Here is a 13,162-nt window from a genome sequence, read left to right on the forward strand (position 1 = left end):
GAAATACATTAATGGACTCATATTGAAGAAGAAGAGGGAGTAAGGATGTCTTAGTTCCATTTTTATTATTCATTTCTTTCCCATGGAGATTTAGATAAACTTGTTTCTTTCTCCCTAATCATCTCCAAGAGTGGAAAAGGATTTCCTCACAGAATTTTAATGCAGGAAGGAACCCTAGAGAATGTCAAGCCTGAGGGTAGATTTACCAGAAAAAAAACCCACTTTTTTCAGACATTCAAAAGAACCTCAGAGCTAGCTCCCTCTCCTGAGAGAGACTCGGAAAGGTCATCGACCCCCTCATTTGAAGCATAATTTCACCCAGGAAGACTTGATGAGGCAGGAAGGAAGACAGCCATATCTATTCAGGTATCTTTAATATAAAACAGTGCAAAAAGAAACAGTTTTATTAAATGACAAATAGGAAAAAAAGGCCTTTAAAGTAGTAGATACAAGCCATGAAATGTAAGTTTTCTTTTTTTTTTTTTTTTAATTTTTTGTTTATTGCAGTAACATTGGTTTATAACATTGTAAAAATTTCAGGTGTACATCATTGTACTTCTATTTCTGCATAGATTACATCATGTTCACCACCAAAATACTAAATACAACCCATCACCACACACATGTACCGAATTATCCCTTTCACCCTCCTCCCTCCCCTCTTCCCCTCTGGTAACCACCAATCCAATCTCTGTCCCTATGTGTTTGTTTATTGTTGTTATTATCTACTACTTAATGAAGGAAATCATGCGGTATTTGACCTTCTCCCTCTGACTTATTTCACTTTGCATTATACCCTCAATGTCCATCCATGATGTCACAAATGGCTGGATTTCATCATTTCTTATGGCTGAGTAGTATTCCATTGTGTATATATACCACAGCTTCTTTATCCATCCGTCCTTTGATGGGCACTTAGGTTGCTTCCAAGTCTTGGCTATTGTGAATAACGCTGCAATGAACACATGGGTGCATGTACCTTTACAAATTGGTGTTTTCAAGTTCTTTGGGTAAATACCCAACAGTGGGATGGCTGGATCATATGGTAGTTCTATCCTTGATTTTTTGAGGAATCTCCATACTGTTTTCCACAGTGGCTGCACCAGTTTGCACTCCCACCAGCAGTGTATGAGAGTTCCCTTCTCTCCACATCCTCTCCAACACATGTTGTTTCCTGTCTTGTTAATTATAGCCATTCTGACGGGCATCAGGTGATATCTCATTGTAGTTTTGATTTGCATTTCCCTGATAGTTAATGATTTTGAACATCTTTTCATGTGTCTGTTGGCCATCTGTATATCTTCTTTGGAGAAATGTCTGTTCAGGTCCTTTGCCCATTTTTTAATTGGGTTGGTAGTTTTTTTGTTGGTAAGATGCATGAGTTCTTTATATATTTTGGAGATTAAGCCCTTATCAGAAGTATGGTTTGCAAATATCTTCTCCCAATTGTTAGGTTGTCTTTTCGTTTTGTTGATGGTTTCCTTTGCTGTGCATAAGCTTTTTAGTTTGATGTAGTCCCATTTGTTTATTTTTTCTATTGTTTCTCTTGCCCGGTCAGACGTGGTGTTTGAGAAGATGTTGCTAAGACTGATGTCGAAGAGCGTACTGCCTATGTTTTCTTCTAGAAGTTTCACAGTTTCAGGTCTTACATTCAAGTCTTTAATCCATTTGGAGTTAATTTTTGTGTATGGTGTAAGGTAAGGGTCTACTTCCATTTTTTTGCATATGGCTATCCAGTTTTCCCAACACCATTTGTTGAAGAGACTTTCTTTTCCCCATTGTATGTTCTTGGCTCCTTTGTCAAAGATTAGCTGTCCATAGATGTGTGGGTTTATTTCTGGGCTTTCGATTCTATTCCATTGATCTGTGTGTCTGTTTTTGTGCCAGTACCATGCTGTTTTGGTTACTACAGCTTTGTAGTATATTTTGAAATCAGGGAGTGTGATACCTCCAGCTTTGTTCTTTTTTCTTAGGATTCCTTTAGCTATTCGAGGTCTTTTGTTGTTCCATATAAATTTTAGGATTCTTTGTTCTATTTCTGTGAAAAATGTTGTTGGAACTTTGATAGGGATTGCATTGAATCTATAGATGGCTTTAGGAAGTATGGACCTCTTAACTATGTTAATTCTTCCAATCCAAGAGCGCGGAATATCTTTCCATTTCTTTGTGTCTTCTTCAATTTCTTTCAGAAATGTTTTATAGTTTTCGGTGTACAGATATTTCACCTCTTTGGTTAAGTTTATTCCTAGGTATTTTATTCTTTTTGTTGCCATTGTAAATGGGATGGTATTCTGAATTTCTCTTTCTGCTACCTCGTTGTTAGTGTACAGAAATGCAACTGATTTTTGTATGTTGATTTTGTATCCTGCAACTTTACCATATTCGTTTATTACTTCTAAAAGTTTTCTGGTGGATTCTTTAGGGTTTTCTATATATAAAATCATGTCATCTGCAAATAGTGACAGTTTCACTTCTTCCTTTCCAATTTGGATCCCTTTTATTTCTTTCTCTTGCCTGATTGCTCTGGCTAGGACTTCCAGTACTATGTTAAATAGGAGTGGTGACAGTGGGCATCCTTGTCTGGTTCCTGTTCTTAGAGGGATGGCTTTCAGTTTTTCACCATTGAGGATGATATTAGCTGTGGGTTTCCCATATATGGTCTTTATTATGTTGAGGTACTTTCCTTCTATACCCATTTTATTCAGAGTTTTTATCATAAATGGATGCTGTATCTTGTCAAATGCTTTCTCTGCATCTATTGAGATGATCATGTGATTTTTATTCTTCATTTTATTAATGTGGTGTATTACGTTGATTGATTTGCGAATGTTAAACCATCCCTGCATCCCTGGAATAAATCCCACTTGATCATGGTGTATAATCTTTTTAACGTATTGTTGCATGCGATTTGCTAGTATTTTATTGAGGATTTTTGCATCGATGTTCATCAGTGATATTGGCCTATAATTTTCTTTTTTTGTGTTGTCCTTGTCTGGTTTTGGTATCAGGGTAATGTCAGGTTCAGTAGAATGAGTTAGGAGCTTCCCCCTCCTCAATTTTGGAAGAGTTTGAGAAGGATAGGTATTAAGTCTTCTTTGAATGTTTGGTAGAATTCACCAGGGAAGCCGTCTGGTCCTGGACTTTTATTTTTGTGGAGGTTTGTGATTACTGTTTCGATCTCCTTACTGGTGATTGGTCTATTCAAATTCTCTACTTCTTCTTGATCCAGTTTTGGAAGGTTGTATGATTCTAAGAATTTATCCATTTCTTTCAGATTGTCGAATTGGTTGGCATATAGCTTTTCATAGTATTCTCTTATAATCTTTTGTATTTCTGAGGTGTCTGTTGTAACCTCTCCTCTTTCATTTCTGATTTTACTTATTTGTGCCTTCTCTCTTTTTTTCTTGGTGAGTCTAGCTAAAGGTTTGTCAATTTTGTTGATCTTTTCAAAGAACCAGCTCTTGGTTTTATTAATTTTTTCTATTGTTTTTTTGGTCTCTATTTCATTTATTTCTGCTCTGATTTTTATGATTTCCCTTCTTCTACTGATTTTGGGCTTTGTTTGTTCTTCTTTTTCCAGTTCCTTCAGGTGCATTGTTAGATTGTTTATTTGAGATTTTTCTTGTTTGTTGAGATAGGCCTGTATTGCTATAAACTTCCCTCTTAGAACTGCTTTTGCTGTATCCCATAAATTCTGGCATGTCGTATCTTCATTTTCATTTGTCTCCAGGTATTTTTTGATTTCTTCTTTGATTTCTTCATTGACCCAGTCGTTGTTCAGTAGCATTTTGTTTAATCTCCACGTATTTGTGGCTTTTCTGATTTTCTTCCTATAGTTGATTTCTAGTTTCATACCGTTGTGGTCAGAAAAGATGCTTGGTATTATTTCAATCTTCTTAAATTTATGGAGACTTGTTTTGTGGCCTAATATGTGATCAATCCTGGAGAATGTTCCATGTGCCTTTGAAAAGAACGTGTATTCTTCGGTTTTTGGATGGAATGCTCTGTATATATCTACTAGGTCCATCTGTTGTAGTGTGTCGTTTAAGGCCAATGTTTCCTTATTGATCTTCTGTTTGGATGATCTATCCGTTGGTGTAAGTGGAGTGTTAAAGTCCCCTACTATTATTGTGTTACTGTCTATTTCTGTTTTTATGTCTGTTAATAATTGCTTTATATATTTAGGTGCACCTACATTGGGTGCGTAGATATTTACAAGTGTTATATCCTCTTGTTGGATTGTTCCCTTGATCATTATGTAACGCCCTTCTTTGTCTCTTTTTACAGTTTTTGTTTTAAAGTCTATTTTGTCTGATATGAGTACTGCTACCCCAGCTTTCTTTTCATTGCCATTTGCGTGTAGTATCTTTTTCCATCCCTTCACTTTCAGTTTGTGAGTGTCTTTAGGTCTGAAGTGTGTCTCTTGTATGCAGCATATATATGGGTCTTGTTTTTTTATCCAGTCAGCCACCCTATGCCTTTTAATTGGAGCATTTAGTCCATTGACGTTTAAAGTAGCTATTGATAAGTATGTACTTACTGCCATTTTTTAACTTTTTTTTTTTTTCTCAGTGTTTTAGTAGTCCTTCTCTGTTCCTTACTTCTTCTATACAGAATTGATGGTCACTTTAGTTTGACCTCTGTCTGAAAGCTGTACTCTTTAACTCCCCTCCTCCCTCATGTTTTTGATATCATATCTAACCTCTTTTTTGTGCATTTGTACCCATTACGTTCTAATCATGGAAATAGATAATTTTTCCTATTTGTGGTCTTTTCTTTTCCCCTTAAATCAGTCCCTTTAACATTTCTTGTAGCACTGGTTTCTTGGTGACAAACTCCTTTAATTTTTGCTTATCTGGGAAAATTTTGATCTCTCCTTCCATTTTGAATGATAACCTTGCTGGGTAGAGTATTCTTGGCTGTAAGTTTTTTCCTTTTAGCACTTTAAATATATCGTGCCATTCTCTTCTAGCCTGTAAGGTTTCTGCAGAGAAGTCAGCTGATAGCCTTATGGGGTTTCCTTTGTACGTAACTTGACATTCTCTTGCGGCTTTTAGGATTCTCTCTTTATCTTTAATTCTGGACATTTTGATTATGATGTGTCTTGGTGTGGGCCTCTTTGGGTTTATCTTGTTTGGGGCTCTCTGTGCTTCCTGTACCTGGATGTCTGTTTCCTTCCTTAGGTTAGGGAAGTTTTCATCTATTATTTCTTGAAATAGATTCTCTGACCCCTTGTCTCGCTCTTCTCCTTGCGGGACACCTATAACACGGATGTTAGTGCGCTTGATGTTGTCCCAGAGGTCCCTTAGACTGTCCTCAGTCTTTTTAATTCTTTTCTCTTTTACCTGTTCACCTCGGGTAATTTCTTCTAGTCTTTCGTCCAGCTCACAGATCCGTTCTTCTGTATCCTCTACTCTGCTTTTGAGTCCCTCTAGTGAATTTTTCATTTCCAGTATTGTAGTCTTCATTTCTGATTGGTTCTTTTTTATATCTTCCATTTCTTTGTTGACGTTCTCACTGAGTTCATCTATTCTTCTCCCCAGATCAGTGAGCATCCTTAACACTCTTAGTTTGAACTCTCTGTCAGGTAGGTTGCTCATTTCTGTTTCACTTAGTTCCCTTTCTGGGGTTTTGTCCTGTTCCCTTACTTGGAATGTATTCTTTTGCCTCTTCATTTTGCCTCTTTCCCTGTGCTTGTGTCTACGTATTAGGTAGGTCAGCTACGTCTCCTGCTCTTGGATAGGTGACCTTATGTAACTGATGACTTAGGAGGCTTCCAGTGTGCTTCCCTCAGTTCTCAAAGTTCCAGGGGTGACCCCTATGTGGGCTACGTGTATCCTTCTGCTGTGGCCTGTTTGCCCTCCCTGTAGGCGCCCAGGGAGGCTGAGTTATGCTCCTGGCCAGCTGTTGTAATGCTCAGCTGCTTGTAGTTGTTGTGGGCCCTTCAGTCTCTTTATCAAGTGTGGGGAGCCCCAGCACAGTTGGCTGCAAGTTCTAATACCACATCTGTGTTGCAGTATTTCTTTTAAGTGAGTAGGCCCCCGCCGTGGCAGGTTGTTAGGCTCAGGGCCTTACAATTGCTGTAAGCCTCTAGCCTATTAGGTCTCTTGTCAGCTCTCTGAGGATTGCAGCTGGGTGGGGCTGGCCTCAGGCACAGGAGCACCCAATTGTTTCAGATTTTGGAAGGTGGAGCAAACCTCCTATGTGGGTCTTTGAGAAGTCTTCTGCTGCTGAGAAGCCCTGCCGCCCACCGGTCCACACACACAGTCAACACAGTCCTGCCCCATGTGAGTACCCCGACCTCCCCAAGTGGACCCAGTCTCTCCACGGCGGGAGCCCCACACACTCTGCCACCACCCCACACTCTCCACCCGCTCCTTGTGCACACCCTGCCCCGCTCAAGTCGGCTCAGTTGCCAGGCTGCAGAGAATCCAGTCACCAATCTATGCAGGCCCACAAGTTGCCTGAGGGCTTGTTGTTGGGTGGGGCCAGTCTCTAGGGTGGGCTGCCTGCCCTGGCTGAGCTGGATTAAATCGGTGCTCTAGTGGGTGGGGCAGACCCTGGGCTAGCAGGCCTCAGGGAGAACTCCAATGGTGTCTGTGTCAGCACGCCCACACCAGGCCACAACAATGGCCGCGCCAATGTCCCAGTCCCTGGAGAGGTCTCACCCCTCACCGAGATGCACTCAGGGCCTATTAGGTGAGTCTCTTGTCACCAAAGCACTGTACACCTTTCTTTCTGGTGATTTTAGGGTGCTTCCTGAAACGGGTGAGTTTGCGCCTGGACCCTTTAAGAGCCAGTTTTAGTTTCTTTGTGAACCGGGTTTTCTGGGGGTGCTCCCCAATGCTTTAGTAGCAGCAAAGTCAGATATTATGCCGCTGGTCTCAATTGTGCTGGGTCCACAATATGCCCACAGCGGGGGTGCTCCCCGGCTCAGGGCCCCGGCCTCCAGGGAGGCTGCGTACCTGTGCGCTGCTCCCGGCGGCCGTGAAGCTGGCGGCTTGTGAAGGCGGCGTTTTCCTCTCCGGAAGGGAGTCTCTGCCTCTTCCACCTCAGTTAGGATTGTCCGTGGTTGCAGGAGTTCCTCTCATCCAGTTTTCAGTTCTGTCTCAGGGGTAATTTTTCCACGTGTAGTTGTAAATTGGCTGTGTCCATGGGAGGAGGTGAGTTCCGAGTCTGCTTACGCCGCCATCTTGACTCCTCTCTGAGAATTCACTTTCTTTTCCATGAAATGTAAGTTTTCAAACGTGGTAATAACAGTGATGGCTAACCCTTATCTCGCACTTGCTCGGTACCATGTATTGCTCTGAGTGCTTTATATTTATGTTAACTCATTTAATCCTTATGCAGTAGGTGTGCTATTGTTATTGCACACTTTACAGATGAGGACACTGCTGAATAGAGAGATGAAAGAACTTGTCCAAAGTTATATACGTAGAAAGTGTTGGAGCTGGTATTCATAGCTCAGCAGTCTGGCTTTAGGATCTGCGGTCTTCACCACCACACACACTCTGCCTTGAATTGATGGTAGTTCCTGTTCAATAGTTCCACTCTGTTACCTGAGAAAATCTCAATAAAGGACTAGAACAAGCATTTATTGAGCACCTACTGGGCGCCAATTATTGGACCAATTCTCACAACTCAAGGAAATCTGTTACTCAAGAAAATCTCAGTAAAAGACTTGAGGGAGCATTTATCCAGCTCCTACTGTGTACACCGTTATTGGGTCAATTCTCACAAAACTTTGAGGGGTAGTTTTCCTTAACCCTGTTTTACAAATTAGGAAATAGATTCGGAGAGGTAAAGTTCAGAGAGGTGAAGTAACTCGCCCAAGTTCCCGCTGTTCAAGAAAGAGAGCGAACATTTATTTGAAGATGTGTCATTGGATTTCAAATTCGTATTCCTTCCACTATCCTACACTACGAAATACAGGCAAATGACCTAATATCCGAATTTGTTTTGCTCTCCAGATTTTCCGTTTTAAAAATATATATTTATTAAATTTACACATGAAATCTTTATTGAACAACATAACCAAGACCTGTTAACACTGCTCTGTTTTGACCTGAGATCTTGAACACATTTTCTTTGAAGGCAATAGCGTGAGAAATATCTGGAGGGATAAACGATATAATTAACATTCACAAGATAATTCCTGGTTGGGTCATCCAAGCACCAGAGACATACATATAATTGTATATCTAATCTAACTTGAAGGACCTTCTAGAAAGAGATTTGAGAAATAGAGACCAGACCCTGCTGTCTCAAATCAGCCGTTTGCTACTCTACTCTGATTAGGGCTTCTTGCTTGACCAGTGGTGAGCGGAAGCTGACTTACTGACTCTGGCCTTCTCTGCAGGCCCTGTTATGCTAAAAAGCAGCTGATTTATCCGTCAGATCTGTGTACTAAGTGAAATCTCCCAGATAAGTGGACGGCCTGGCCAGGGTGGTATTCCACAGCAACATGTGTTTGTTTGAATAACATGATCATAAACCTTTCACTCTGGGTCTAAAATTAAATTGTGGCTTTTGGAAGTTACCTGGGGCTGTTCAGGAGACAGCATTCAAATGTCAAATTAGTGCAGCGTTTCATCAGTAAGTTCTACATCATTGTCTATGTTCATTTATAAGAAGAACTTAAAACATATATATATTTTGGATGTGTCGGGGGGGGACGGGGAATATTATACATAAAGATTCAAACTCGATGATTCTGATTTACAACTAAACAGACAGATTAATGCATGGGTTTGAGCCTTATCACATGAAAAATATACTCCACTCCCATTCTGAGCCTGAGATTTCGTATTCCAACACAACAGCAGGCCAAGACTCTGGAATCCATTCTGTAATAAAGTTGCTGATTGTCACTGTATCTTAAAAAATTAAGAGGAAGTAGAGAAAGAAGCACTCAGTTTATATAGCATTCTGCCCTAAATGGTGATTGGATGTTGTAGCTGTGACTTCTCATGTGATTCTTCCCAGGAGAGCCAAGGGTGATGTAGATAGGATGATATATTTATCAAAGGTGGGAGAGGATGAATAAGAGAGAAAACAGAGTTAGCAATGCAGTTTGGTACTATTTTCTTCTCACGTTTTATGTTTACAAGAATAAATAAGACTGAAATTTTTTGTATTGTTAAAATCATTCATTATTTGAGATATTCTAATAAACCCCATCCTAGTTTTTGTGTTTATCCAACTACTACCTACAAGAATAAAAGAAATGGGCATTATTGGTTTTTTTTTAATTGAGGTATAACTGACATATAACATTATATTAGTTTCAGGTGTTCAACATAATAATTTGATATTTGTATACATTGCAAAGTGATCATCATAATAACTCTAGTTAACATCAGCCAACTTACATAGTTAAAAAAATTTTTTTTCTTGTGATGAGAACTTTTAAGATCTACTCTCTTAGCAACTTTCAAACATGCAATACAATTTTATTAACTATAGTCCCCATGCTGTACATTACATCCCCATGACTTATTTATTTTATAACTGGAAGTTTGTACCTTTTGACCCCCTTCACCCGTTTCTCCCACCCCCACAGCCCCTGCCTCTGGCAACCACCAATCTGTTCTCTGTGTCCATGAGCTTGGTATTTTTTGTCTTTTGTTTTTTTAAATTCCACATATAAGTGAAATCATACAGTATTTGTCGTTCTCTGTCTGACTTATTTCACTTAGCATAATGTGCTCGAGATCCATCCATGTTGTTGCAAATGCAGGTTTTCTTTCTTTTTTGTGTCTTAATAATATTCCATTGTGTGTGTGTGTGTGTGTGTGTGTATGTGTATCTCACATTTTCTTTATCCACTCATCCATCAATGGACACTTAGGTTGTTTCCATATCTTGACTATTGTAAACAATGCTGCAATGAACATGGTAGTGCCTATATCTTTTTGAGTTAATGTTTTCGTTGTCTTTGGATAAGTACCCAGAAATGGAATTGCTGGATCATATGGTAGCTCTATTTTTAAATTTTTGAGGAACTTCCATACTGTTTTCCATAGTGGCTGCACAATTTGCATCCCCACCAATAGTGCACGAGGGTTCCCTTTTCTCCACATCCTTGCCAACACTTGTCATTTCTTGTCTTTTTGAAAATAGCCATTCTAACAGATATGAGGTGATATCTCATTGTGGTTTCAATTTGCGTTTCCCTGATAATTAGTGATGTTGAGCATCTTTTCATGCACCTGTTGGCCATCTGTATGTCTTCTTTGGAAAAGTGTCTATTCAGATCCTTTGCCCATTTTTTAATTAAAATTTCTTCCTTTTTTTTTTGCTATTGAGTTGTGTGAGTTCTTTACATAATTTGGATATTAACTTCTTATCTGATATACGATTTGCAAAAAATTTTTCCCATTGACTAGCTTCCCTTTTCATTTTGTTGATGGTTTCCTTTGCTATGCAGAAGCTTTTTAGTTTGATATAGTCCTACTTGTTTATTTTTGCCTTTCCTTTTGGTGTCAGATTAAAAAAATCATCACCAAGACTTAGATCAAGGAGCTTACCCATGTTTTCTTCTAGGAGTTTTATGGTTTTTGGTCTTAGATTCAAGTCTTTAATTCATTTTGAGTTGATTGTTGTGTATGATATAAAATAGTGTTCCAGTTTCATTCTTTTGCATGTGGCTGTCCAGTTTTCCCAACACCACTTATTGAAGAGACTGTCTTTTCTCCATTGTGTGTTCTTAGCTCCTTTGTCAGAAATTAATTGACCATATATGCATGGGTTTATCTCTGGGCTCTCTGTTCTGTTCCATTGATCTATACGTCTGTTTTTATGCCAATACCATACTGTTTTGGTGACTATAGGCTTGTTATATGATTTGAAAGCAGGGAGTGCGATGCCTCCCTTTGTTCTTCTTTCTCAAGATTGCTTTGGATATTTGGGATCTTTTGTGGTTCCATACAAATTTTAGGATTGTTTGTTCTATTTCTGTGAAAAATGCCAATGGGCATTATTGTTATAATAGTGTCATGGCATTATGGAGATAATTTTCTCTTTCCTGTTTACTATTATGTTATAATGTTTTAGTATTTTATTTTGAGATAATTATAGATTCACGTGCATTTGGAAGAAACAATATAGAGGATTGTCTGTATACACTTCACCCTAACGACAAAATTGAAAGAACTATAATACAAGGTCACAAACAAGAAGTTGTCATTGATATAATTCATATTTCACCAGTTTTACACACACTTATTTGTGTGTGTGTGTGTATGCATTTAGTTCTATATTTTATCACATGTATAGATTCATATATGTCTACCGCAGTCAAGATAGGAAACAGTTCCATCATAAGGACTCCTCATACTGTCCCTTTATAGCTAGAGCCACATCCCTCCCTCTCCTCACTCCCTAACCCTTGATAATCACTAATCTGTTCTCCATCTCTATACTTTTGTCATTTCAAGAATGCTATATAAATGGAATCATACAGTATATTACCTTTGTGCATTGGCGGGTTTTATGGTTGGCGCATATTGAGTTTTGTAAGAAACTTCCATACTCTTTTCTAGAGTGGCTGCACCATTTTGCATTCCCACCAGCAATACGTTGCATCGTTCTGATGATAGTAAAATGACAGTTCACATACCTCTAATAGCCCAGATCAATTCAAGTTCTCAGTGATGTCTTCCTTCTCTCGTCATTTTTCTCTTTGCTTACCTCTTTCTGTCTTACATCTCATAATATTTGAACCATTCATTAACATTTGTAACCTTCCAATATTTAAATACTTCTTATTTTAAAGTTTCCTCTTTCCAACTAAAATTCTCTGAGTCCTAGGATTGTTATTTTCCTTTGGCAGTTTCCTGGCCGAGCTTGGCACAATAATTAGTAATAAGAAAATAGTTTTTGAATGATTAAAGTTCAATAGATATAAAGCAATGTGAATCAATAAACTGTGTTGCAGGTTTCAAAGAATTACCAACTTTCTCTTTAGAAGTGATATTATCAGACTTAGGTAAATTCTAGAACTATTGTTTTAAGTAACTCGCTATGGATCCAGCAAACTAAATGTGTGATTATTCTATTTTGTTAGCAAAATAATATTGATACTTTCTCTACTAAGATGTTAAACCATTAGAGAAATAGCAAAATACTGTATCAAATTTTTAATTAGAATGGCTTAATTAAATTCCTGCTTTTTATGGCCTTATGTCAGGTGTTTCTTGCCAGCCATCCTGGCATTAGTTGACATAAGAGCAGCGATGTGCTCGTGAATATTTAACAACTGGCTCTCTGAAAGGAAAAACAGAAGCCCTGAGGTGTAGCTTTACCAATTTCCATGATGTAAATAGTCCGACCATGGCCAATTTCAGGCTACCATTTTGATATCATTGAGTGCAGATTCAGGAAGAGATGCTTACAGTAGGTTTTAGTGAGCCAGTGCGAGCTAGCTCCAGCACACCAGGGCTAGGGATATATTAAATCTAACGAATGGAAAATGTTCTACAATGTATATCAAAATTCAAATGAGTTATCTGCACATGGACATTGGGAGTTTTTGAATGACTTCAGTCTTGAAAATCTATTTTCTTACCAGTAAACTCTAATTTTAATGCTTTCCCAAAAGTAGCCCACTTGTCCCCCATCTAAGGTCTATTCATTCTTTTGATCTGTGTTCAGATGTCTCTTAGTTTCCACTGACCACTCCCCCTCCCCTACATACATGCAATTTAACACAGGACCACGTCATAATTTCTTATCACAGTCTTTACTTTTCCTTCAGACTGCTATATATAATTTATGGATATATATTTTGTTTTGTTCCTATTTAATGTCCACAACCCTTATTAGACTAGACACCACACGAGGACAGGGACTGTGTCTATTTTGTTTACCTCTACCTCAGCAGCACATTGAATGAATGGAGGAATAAATTGCATTGACTGGACATGTGAAGACTTGCGTCTACTGCAGGACACTCTGCAGACTTTCTTGAAATATCTGTGAATGAAAGGCTGGGCAGGGAACTCACAAAATTCAAGGCACAGGCACCACTGTAAAGTTTCTGTGAATCATATGGCCAGATAAGATGCATGTTGTCCCAGAGGCTGTTATTGACAAGATACAAGCCTATACAACTCCTAAGAACGTGAACAAAGTGCAAGCCTTTGTAGGAATTTTGGAGTTT

Source organism: Ceratotherium simum, chromosome 15 (assembly GCF_057802395.1).
Source record: "Ceratotherium simum simum isolate JZ-2026a chromosome 15, ASM5780239v1, whole genome shotgun sequence".
In the NCBI taxonomy this organism is placed as follows: domain Eukaryota; kingdom Metazoa; phylum Chordata; class Mammalia; order Perissodactyla; family Rhinocerotidae; genus Ceratotherium; species Ceratotherium simum.